Source organism: Tupaia chinensis, unplaced genomic scaffold (assembly GCF_000334495.1).
Source record: "Tupaia chinensis unplaced genomic scaffold, TupChi_1.0 Scaffold000119_2, whole genome shotgun sequence".
NCBI classification, from domain to species: Eukaryota; Metazoa; Chordata; class Mammalia; order Scandentia; family Tupaiidae; genus Tupaia; species Tupaia belangeri.
The window spans coordinates 543,790-551,397 of record NW_006159586.1 but is presented as its reverse complement, the minus strand read 5'-3'; the positions used below and the strand labels follow the sequence as shown (position 1 = coordinate 551,397).

Sequence of the window (7,608 nt, the reverse complement as noted above, 5' to 3'; positions counted from 1 at the left end):
GCAAGGGGTGGGCCATATCAACACTGGTTTTTGTTTTTGTTTTCCTACTAGAGTTTGTATGCACCTGCCTAAGAGAAGCACATGCAGCCTCTGCATTCACAGAACACAGAGTCTGTCCAGGGAAATGGAGGCAATCAAAAAGTCTCACAGCTAAGAGTGTTTAATTACACACCGTGCCACCAAGGAGTGTAGAAGTGCCATGACACGCTCAGCCAGGGAACTCTGCACTGGGGTTCAACACCAAGGATGGCTCTCTGGATGGGAAGGGTTAAGTAGGGGAAGGTGGTGAGGAGTTTTGGGGGAAGCAATTCCAGGTCAAGGGAGAAGCTATGCCAGGCGCCGTATGGAAGAGTTTGGGACCGTGGGCTATGTGGGGTGCATGGGGTCCTTGAGGAAAGCCTGGGCCTATGTGCTCTTGTCAGGTAAAGAGGGAGCCTGGGAGACAAAACTGAAGAGCTAGAAGCCAGCCCTGTGGGCAAGGGGTGGGCCATATCAACACTGGTTTTTGTTTTTGTTTTCCTACTAGAGTTTGTATGCACCTGCCCCTAAGAGAAAGAGAGAGAGAGAGAGAGAGAAAGAAGTCCCCGTGGGTCATAGTCATGCCTCAATTCTTTTCCCTCCACTTCCCCATTCTGTCAGAATTTGGAGCACATATACACATGTGTTTGTGTTTTTCAAGCTGCAGAGGCCAGGATTTGAACCCTGGCCAGCATGTAAGTTCAGCTCCATATGTACAGTGCTTAACTGCCATGCAGTGGGGCCAGCCCAATGGTGTGGAGTTTGATCCTTGAAGGATCTTAAGGAGGAAGAGACACGATCAGATTGACTTTGAAAAACCTTATCCTGGGTCCAGCAGATAGGCATGGTGGTTAGGCATTGGACTCCCACATGGCTGACTATGGTTCATGTCCCAGACCTGGAGGCTTGAAAATCATGCTGGGTGCTTATGCAGGTGTGCCCAAAATCTCAGAAGGAGAATGGAGGAGAAGGAATGGTGGCATGGCCATCCCCACCAGGAGATGATTTTTTACTCTCCCTCTTACTGTCTGTCTTCAGTGAGCGCATGTGCCCTATGGGGGAAAAAAAAGGAAGAAGAGAAAAGAAGAAAAGAAAAAAAAGAAAAAAGAAAAGGAAAGGAAAGGAAAGCAAAAAGGAAAAAGAAAAACCTTAACCTGGGGGCAGTGTGGAGTGTAGGATTGTCAGGGAGGGAGACCAGTTAGGAAGCTCCTGCTGATGGTGAGGACTAGGCAATGGGGGTGTGGGATGGAGCAGAGGGAGCAGAACTCAGTGCTCCCCAGGAGATAAATGGGATAAGCAGACAGATTAACAGAGATGGAGGGGGGTGGGAGGAGGGAAATGGTGTATGAAGTTGACGCTTTCTTAGCAGAGGCACAGAAGTCTTGATGGGCCTGCCCTGAGGATGGGGTTCCTGCTGGAGGGGAGATCAGCAAGTGGAACAAGATGTCAACTGGAAAGTTTCAGCCAAGGCCCCATGCTATAGCAGATGTGGCTTCTCAAATGGGGCACTAGACCTTATACAATATTGTCACTCAAACCAGCTGAAAGTCAGTTAAACTGCTCTTGGGCCCTTTTCATAAGATCAAAGACACAGAAGGGATACCAGGCATGGGCCAAATCCAGTCTAACACTTGTTTTTGTAAAAAAGAAATAAAAATTGGAAAGACAGTTACATCCATTTTTATATCAAAATAAATAAAAGGATTGGCAGAAAGTTGATAGAATTGTTGTCATTTTTTGGGAGGAGAGGTTTTTGCTATAGGGCGCATGCACTCGCCAGAGAGACAGAGAGACAGAAAGTGAGAAATCACCCCCCAGGGGGGATGGCCATGCCGCAATCCCTTCTCCTCCATTCTCCTCTCGGGGTCTTGGGCACGCATGCACATGTGTCTGGCATGAGTTTAAGCCACTGGGTCCAGGACTCAAACTGCAGTCAACTACATGGGAATCTAACAATGCAGCCATTACACCGTCTGCTGGTCCCCAGAACTGTTGACTTTTCAAGAAATATTTCATGGAGAGTGGGACCAGCAGTTAGTGTAATGGCTATGTCGCTGGACTCCCACGTAGTCGACCGCGGTTCGAGTCCCGGACCCTGTGGCTTAAACTCACACCAGGCGCATGTGTGTGCGTGCCCAAGATCCTGAGAGGAGAATGGAGGAGAAGGGATTGCGGCATGGCCATCCCCCCTGGGGGGTGATTTCTCACTTTCTATCTCTCTGTCTCTCTCTGTCTGGCGAGCGCACACGCCCTATAGCAAAAACCTCTCAAAAAAAAAAAAATTTCATGGAGAGAACTGTGCTATGAGCCCCACGCCCAACGTAGAGGGGTGGGGGTGGGGTCTGTACCATCTCCTGACTCTGGCTTAATGGAAAGAGCTCTCATGGGACCATCCAGAGAGTGTTCTCCAGATTCCCCGTAGCTGGGTCCAGGAGCTTGCTGGGGAAGCAGCATGTGGTAGAAAGTCAGCTAGAGGTCACTTAAAAAGGAATTTGCTGAAGAGGGTGCCCCATCAGGGTGAGGGCCCTCAGCAAGGGAAGCTGTGAAGATAACTGTGGGGACAGAGCTGAAGTGGGGTTCAGAGCTGCCCACCAAAGGGAGAAGCATGCCCAGCCCGTGCTAAGGGAGCTTGGTCAGTGGGAAGCCCAGGAGTTAACATGCATAGTCACACGAAGACTTGCCTGTGAGCCTCTGTGAGGCCTCCAGGAGTGCATAAAACCCTCTTAGAGAGTGACCTAAGTCTGGTGGGTGTGGTCTGTGTTAAGCCTACAGTCATGAAAAGAAGGAGCAGGTTGGTGGAACTGAAGACGACCCCTTCCCAAGGGTAGGAGCTCAGTGTCTGCAGCTGCTGGGAGAGAAGATGGAGAAGCCCAATTTCTGAGGATCCTGCGTGGGTTCCTCCAGTGGACAGCACAGCTCTCATTACTGGTCTGTAAAACTTTCAAATCATCCAATAGTGACCCAGGAAGTCACAGGTCTGTCCAAGAATATATCTAATGTCAAGGGAACAATTGTCCCGTCCCCACCAAGCAGAAATAAAGGTGCTTTTGGTTATACCCATGAGGGCTGCCCGTCTGCCGTGCTGGGCTCAGAGCCATGTAACAAGGAGTGTGCACAGTAAGCGAGGTCAGAGCCAGTGGGAGACGACTTGAGGAGTACATGTGACTGGTGACCAGGTCTTATCACACTTGCCAGTCCAAGAAGGGGTGAAGCAATGCAAACTGATAGATCTAAATATGAGTCAGTGGGAATGAAAAATGAATTAGTAAGGTGTGTTCCAGTGGGGTGAGATTGGATGTAAGGGACTGGGACAGGGCTGAAGAAGGAGACAGCAGATTTCAGCAGATTTGGGGGGCAGCCCTTATAAATGGAGCTAAAAAACTGGTCATTTTTTTTTCTGGACGATGAAGCAATAAGGGAATAATTTTCTGGAAAAGTGATTCTGGCAGGTGTGCAGTGAGGATGATGGTGGCAAGTGAGGTGGGTGGCCACTAGGGGGCATGGTCCTACAGTGAGAAGCACTGGGGAGGGAGAGGAGGGGCCCAACTTCAAACATGTGATCTGAGATGTTGCCCTGGACAATGTATGGGGCCAGGTGTGGTTAGGTTCCGGACAATGAGGCTATCCAGGAAGAGGAGTGGGGTTGGTGAAATGGGGCAGGTTGGAGCCAGTGTAGTTGGAGAATGGGGAGTGAGGGGAGAGAAGGACCAGGAGACAAGAGCCTGCAGGCCATGAGGAGGGGTTCGGATTTTATTGTAAAAGCATGGGAAGCCACTGGTGCATTTAAGCTGAGGAGTAACAGAGTCTGATTTATTTTTAAGTAAAATCCTTCTGGAGTGGACTGGAGGAAGCAGAAGTGGCTAAGGGACTGTTTTTCTATTATTCCATGTAGCAGGAACCAGAGAGAGGGTTTGTGCAAGGCAGTTGTGGGAACTAATGTGTCAGGAAGACCACCAGCCTCACAGTGCTACATCACCTCCTGCTCCCAGAGTAAGATGTGGCTCGTGTTAAGGCTCCAGACCAGCTGGCGACCTGAGAACTCAGGCATATGTGGTGGGCAGAGAGCTGCAGGTGGAAGCCGGAGCTGCCAGGACATGTATGCATGATCTTTGGTGTTACACATGTTCACTGCCATCTATGCCTCCCACCCCCTGCTTCCCATATACTTGTAATTTGCTCATTCCTTTGTCATTTCTTGAGAGCCGTGTTTTTTCTCTTCTAGACACTGGGAAGGAACTGAAACCTAGGGGAAGAGACTAGCAATTGGGGTAAATTGAGTCATTGGTCCCGATTCTTCATCCCCTTAATGTTTCTGCACTCTTGGTGTGTTTGCACTCTGCCACGTACTTTATCAGCCCCTCCTGAAATGGCAGGGAGCACTTTCTTGCTATATGCGTTAAGTTTGGCCGTGTTTGTTGCTTTGTTTTAGTTGAAGGATGTTAGCAGATGTGATGCCATCAAAGGCCTCCAATGTGCCTATACTGCCAGGGTCACTCCCTTTTTATCTCTACCATGGCCTTGAGAAGAGCTTTCCCGGGGTGGCTGCTGCTCTTTCATCCTGACCCAGATTGGATCTAGGTAGAGCATAGCTACCCCAGTAGAGCTCCAGGTCAGTTTCAGATGTGTGAGAAATAATGCTTATGTCAGTGAAATTTCTGTGGTTGCTTGTTACATGGCAATGGCTGGCTGATACAGAAATGTATGTGATGTCATACGTTGTCACTAATGTCAGAGTGAACCAAACCTTGCAGAAGGAAAGCACCAGACATGTTTAGAAAACAGAAAAATTCTGAGATCCCACCCCGTTAATTTTTACTTTCTGTTGCTTGCAATCCAGGATTCCAGCTGATAAAATTTGGTTGCACTAGCGGGTGAGTGAAGGTTTTTGAGCTGGAGAGTAGTGACCAAAGCCATTCAGCAGCAGGAGGAGGAGACGGGGGTGAGATCATTTTGCATCTATGTGTCCAGGCACGTGTGCACATGTGCAGATGGTCAATGGGATAAACAGACTGCTATGGCATGAGCATGCTTCCAAATTTATGTGTTAAGATTTGGTTATGATGGGGAACCAGCAGTTAGCGTAATGGCTATGTCGCTGGACTCCCATGGTAGTCGACCGCAGTTGCGTCCTGGACCCAGTGGCTTAAAACTCACGCCGGGCGCGTGTGCGCGCGTGCCCAAGATCTCAAGAGGAGAATGGAGGAGAAGGGATTGCGACGTGGCCATCCCCCCTGGGGGTTGATTTCTCACTTTCTGTCTCTATGTCTCTCTCTGTCTGTCTGGCGAGTGTACGCACCCTATAGCGAAAACCTCTAAAAAAAAAAAAGATTTGGTTATGATGGAATTATGTGAATGAAAACTTAATCCTACTAAGACGTTGAATGGTGACGCCTCTGGGAGGAGATTAGGAGTCAGGTCTCTAGAGCAAAGTATCATGATTGACTTCTAGTGAGGACTAAGGCCAGCACAGAGACACCCATACACAGGTGCATTCACTTCTGCCTTGAGTCATGTTGTGATGTGGCCACAAGACCCCTCCTCACTAGGTGTGGCTCCTGGACCTTGAACCTACAAATCTGAACTGAATGAAAGCTCAAAGAGGTGTGTTCATGGAAAATGCGTATTATGGAAAATTATGAAAACTATGCATGGACTTCAACATTCTTTTTTTGGATCATAAAAACTTCCTCTTTAATCAAGGCTCTTGAACATGGAACAGATTTCTTGAATAAAACGAAAAGTTTCCAATACATTGAAATTTAAACCCACAAGTCACCATACATAAAACACCCAGCAGGAAAAAAAACAAAACCAGTTTACATGATCCCTGGAACAGCCATGGTCTTAGTCTCAGATGCTTCCTCCATTGGCCAAACATGTTCTTCTGGAGACAGATGGCACGTGGCTCCCGGGGTCACACTCGGTGGCCCGTAGAGCACTCCTCTAGCTGGGCTCCTGTGGTTTGGGCTCTACTCAAGAAGCAAAGCAATGACCAGCACATCCAAACAGTGTATTGAATATCCTTTAAATATCAAAGTGAGAAACAGGAAGGCGACATAATCAGGTTGTCAGAAAGATGTTAGAAAGTAAGGACTGCTGTGTAGAGCTGGGCACTGAAAAGGGGCTTGTCGGCTTCATTCGTTTGGCTTCTTGGGTAGTGGCCTCCGGAACAGCAAGATGTGAGGCTCTGGTTCATGGGTCATATAATGGACCCATCCCTGACTCTGCTAAACGCCAAGATTCCTCCATTCAGACTCAGACATCAAATGGGTGTTAGGAACCAGCTTGGCTATGTCCTTGGGCAACATGACATGCTGGTACTCGACCTCCTCGTCATCGTATTTGTCCGAATAGTACATTTGTTTGTGCGACATGATGGCTCTGCTTACAGATCTCCAGTCCGGCTCCGCCAACCTCCCAACAACTCCCAGCAGCATGCCTGAACTTCAACATTTTTTGCACCTAAATAAAATCCTAACATTAATTTCTTTTTTTTCCATGGACTTTCTGAGGTTTCCTCATAGTCTTGTAATTCACCCAGTTTCAGGAATTTTCTGTTATTGTAACAGCACAGACTAGGATCACAGACCTTGCCTTATTATCAAAGATCTGGGATCTCAGTAATTACCCTGTCTTTTGTGCTTTCGTCACTACACAGGAAATGGGTGGGAACCTGTGTTGACTTCACCAGCTAAGATCGCTAACCATGGCACAAGTTGTGGGCTTCGTGCTTGGAGGGCGTGACTGGCACTGAGGCCTTCTCCTACCTTCCTCAACTCTGGACCGTGGCTCTGCCTAGGATGAGAAGTAGGTCCACAAAGCACACTCCTAGAACCCTTTCATGACAAATCACACACAGAGTGCACCAGCGAGCTAGGATGGGGATCTGGTCAGTGCCAGGCTTGCACCATGAGCCTGGCCCAGACAGGCTGTCATACAGAGATGCAAAGGCAGTAGATGAGGCAGGCCACAGAAGAGAGACAGGGAGGAGTCCATGCCCTGATTCTTAGGCAAAGCTTCCTACTGCCCCCTGATGTCCTCCCCCGGCCCCTTGCCAGCTCTGCCAAACTCTGGCTGTTTTCTGACCTGATAGTTTTACCCTTTGAGAATGTTACATATACAAAACCTGCTATATGTATTTTTTTCCTAACTGGTTTCTTTCACTTAGCCTAAGTCTTTTGAGATTCATCCCTGTTATGGCACATATCCTCACTTCCTTTTTATGGCTGAGAAGTACTCTGCCAGATAGACGTATCTCACTTTGTTTGTCCACCGGCCAGTTGAAGGGCATCGGAACACGTCTGGTTTCCGGCTAGTATGAATAAAGCTTCTGTGAATGCTCACATGTGGATCTTGTGTGGACATACATCTTATTTCCCTTGGGTAAATACGTAGGAGTGGAATTTCTGGGTTGTATGGGGAATGTTTTAGTTTTTATAAGAAAAAGCCACTCCTTTCCAGAGTGGCTGTACCATTTTACACTTCCACCCGCAGTGTGAGTTCTAGCTCCTCAGCATCCCTGCCAGGGCTTCGTATTGTTTCAGACCCTGTGTTCTAATTAATTGTGTTCCAATGCCATGGAAGTCTCCA

At 48.2% G+C, this 7,608-nt stretch overlaps 1 pseudogene; it reads right to left on the bottom strand.

Annotated features, from left to right (window-relative positions):
- Positions 1-6,152: 6,152 nt before the first annotated feature.
- LOC102479383 (cyclin-dependent kinases regulatory subunit 1 pseudogene) lies at positions 6,153-6,434 on the bottom strand (annotated as a pseudogene).
- Between the last annotated feature and the right edge of the window lie 1,174 nt (positions 6,435-7,608).